Source organism: Miscanthus floridulus, chromosome 2 (genome assembly GCF_019320115.1).
Source record: "Miscanthus floridulus cultivar M001 chromosome 2, ASM1932011v1, whole genome shotgun sequence".
Taxonomy (NCBI): Eukaryota; Viridiplantae; Streptophyta; class Magnoliopsida; order Poales; family Poaceae; genus Miscanthus; species Miscanthus floridulus.
This window is the reverse complement of record NC_089581.1, coordinates 71,865,923-71,869,547: the sequence shown is the minus strand read 5'-3', so window position 1 is coordinate 71,869,547 and position 3,625 is coordinate 71,865,923.

Here is a 3,625-nt window from a genome sequence, read left to right as displayed (position 1 = left end):
AGGTTAGGCTACTAAAACAAACCCTAATACCCCATCACTCCTTAACCTGATTCTTCTACAAAAATTGCCAAACTTGGCCTTGTCAAACCATTTTCTAACTTAAGAGATTTGGTTAAGTCTTGCTCAGATTCGCATCAACTTTGATTTCCAAGCTATTAGGTATGCTAGCTAGTGAATTCCTTTATCGACCGAAGGTATTTCATCGCCATCTACAAAGTTCATACTTCCAACTTTACTAAACTTCCGTATATACGTTCTATAGTGTTTTCGCTCAATAAAAATTTGCGAACATCGTTACTTGATAATTTCATGCGTCGCGAACAACTTTGCATTATGCATTTCCGTAGGTCATTTTAAGTTACGTAAATTGATTTACACACTATATTACTTACACTATCACATAAACATGATGCTGATGACATGTTTTAGCAAAAGATTTTTAGTGTAACACCGAGGGTGTTACAAATCCAACCCCCTTAAAATAGAATCTCGTCTAGAGATTCATGTACCTAGTGTAGGAAAGGAGATATGAATTACATTTCAATGTGGACAACTACCTCGGTGAACCAGAAAGAAGATGGGGGTAATGCTTCAAGATATAGCTCTCTTGTTCCCACGTGGCCTCATCCTCCGAGTGGTTTTGCCACTGAACTTTGTAGAATTTCACCACATTGCTCCTGGTCACTCTTTCCTTTTCGTCCAAGATCTTGACAGGATGCTCAATATACATCAAGTTAGGCTAGAGAGAAAGTCCTTTAATTTCCACCACTTCATCAGGGACCCACAAACATTTCTTCAACTGTGATACATGAAACACATTGTGTACCATCGATAAAATATCTGGGAGCTAGAGACGATAAGCAACCGGGCCACACTTCTCTAAAACCTTGTAAGGACCCACATATCGAGGGGCTAGCTTGCCATGGACACCAAACCGATGCACCCCTCTAATAGGAGACACCTTGAGGTACACATGATCCCCAACTATAAACTGCAAAGGTCTTCTTCGCTTATCCTCATAAGCTTTCTATCGGCTCTGAGCTACCTTCAAATGACTCTGAATAATGCTGACTTGCTCTCGAGCTTCTTTGATGAAATTAGGCCTAAAATATCCCCGGTCTCCCACTTCAACCCAGTTAAGTGGTGTCCTACATTTCTTTCCATACAGAGCTTCAAATGGTGCCATACGAATGCTTTCTTGATAGCTATTATTATAAGAAAACTCAGCTAACTTCAGGCATTCATCCCACTTCTTAGGAAAAGAGATGACACAAGCTCTCAACATGTGCTCGAGTACCTGGTTCACCCTTTCTGTTTGGCCATTAGTTTGTGGATGTTATGCTGAACTTCTAAGGAGACAAGTACCAAGGCATTGCTGTAGTTGCTCCTAGAAACGAGAGATAAAAATTGACCCTCTATCAGAGATGATAGTAAGGGGAACTCCGTGTAGGGTCACAAACTGGTCCAAATATATCTGGGCATACTTCATGGCTAAATATCTGGTGTCCACTGGAAGAAAATGAGCAGAATTAGTGAGATGGTCCACAATGACCCAAATAGAGTCATAGCCCTTGGATGTGCGGGGCAAACCCATAATAAAATCCATAGAAATATCTTCCCATTTCCAAACAGGAATGGGCAAGGGCTACAAATATCATAGGGTATGCATGTGATCTGCCTTAACCCTCCCACAAGTGTCGCACCTCGCGATGTACTTGGTGATGCCCTGCTTCATCTTGGACCACCAATACAAGTGGCGCAAATCATGGTACATCTTATTACTACTAGGATGAATAGACAACTTGGAATGATGGGCTTCATTCAAAATCTTCCTTCTAACCTCCTCATTTGATGGAACCACCAATCTATTCTTGTACCTCACTACCCCTTGCTCATTAGTACTAAATTGAGGACCATGCCCTTTGGCAATTAGTTTCTTGATGTGAGGAATTTTGGAAGTATCTTGTCTTTGCTCCACAATAATTTGCTCAAGCAAATCTAAGACTAAGGCAATGTGAGCTAGCACCTCAGCATGGTTGAGAGACAGAGGTGTCTCTTCAACCTGATATGACTTCCGACTCAGAGCATCAGCTACCACATTGGCTTTTCTAGGGTGGTAATGTACCTCCAAGTTATAATCCTTGATTAATTCCAACCACCTCCTCTACCTCATATTTAACTCAGACTAAGTGAAGATATATTTGAGGCTCTTGTGATATGTGAAAATGTGCACTTTGTTGCCCAACAAATAATGCCTCCAAATTTTTAGAGCATGGACCACAGCAGCCATCTCTAAATCATGGATGGGGTAATTCACTTCATGCTTTTTCAGCTGGCGTGAAGCATAAGCTATCACACGCCCATCCTACATAAGCACACATCCCAACCCCATCTTTGAGGCATCACAATATACATCAAAATTTCTACCAATATCTGGTTGGGCCAAGACAGGAGCAGTGGTAAGAAAGTTCTTCAAAGCTTGGAAGGCTTCTTCACAGGCTGAACTCCAAACAAACTTGGCATCTTTCTAGAGCAGCTTGGTCATCGACTGAGCTATCTTGGAGAAGTCTGGAATGAAATACCGAAAATATCCAGCTAGACCAAGGAACTAACGAATCTGGTGCACTAACTTAGGAGACTTCCAATTTAGCCCATCTTGCACTTTGCTTGGATCTATAGAGATGCCATCAGGGGTCAGAACATGTCCCAAAAACTATACTCGATCTAACCAAAACTCACACTTGCTGAGTTTGGCATACAGCTTGTGTTCCCTCAATCGAGTCAGTACTATCTGAAGGTGTTGGGCATGCTCTTCATTGTTCCTGGAATATATCAAGATATCATCAATGAATACCACAACAAACTTGTCCAACTTCGGCATAAAGACTGAATTCATCAGGTACATGAAGAATGCAGGAGCGTTGGTGAGACCAAAAGACATGACTTGGTATTCATACAGCCCATACCTAGTAGAAAAAGTTGTCTTTGGTATATCTTGTGGTCTAATCTTGATTCGATGATAGCCTGAATGGAGATCAATCTTGGAGAACACCTTAGCACCAGCTAGTTGATCGGACAAAGTATCAATACGAGGTAAAGGATACTTGTTCGTAATGGTTTCCACATTAAGAGGGCGGTAATCCACACACATCCGAAGAGTGTCATCCTTCTTCTTCACAAAAATGGCTGGATAACCCCATAGTGATGAGCTAGGATGGAGGAATCCTTTTTCCAACAACTCTTCTAACTATTTCTTCATTTTAGCCAATTCCTTTAGGGCCATATGGTATGGGCGTCGGGAGATAGGAGCAGTGCCAGGCTCTAACTCAATGGAGAACTCTACATCTCTATCTAGTGGCAACCCAGGTAGATCTTTAGGAAAGACATCTAGAAATTCACAGACCACAGGAATAGAGGTAAGATCAGGAGAGGCTTTAGCATGAGCAACAATAGGTAAGGCTGGATCTGAGGGCATAAGAAGAGACATCATATCCTCAGAAGAAGAAAGACATAACTCAACAACTCTCTGCTTCAGATCCAAGACTACCCCATACACACGCAACAAGTTCATTCCTAGAATTGCATCAATGCTTTGCCTAGGTAGCACCATGAACTGGAGACCATA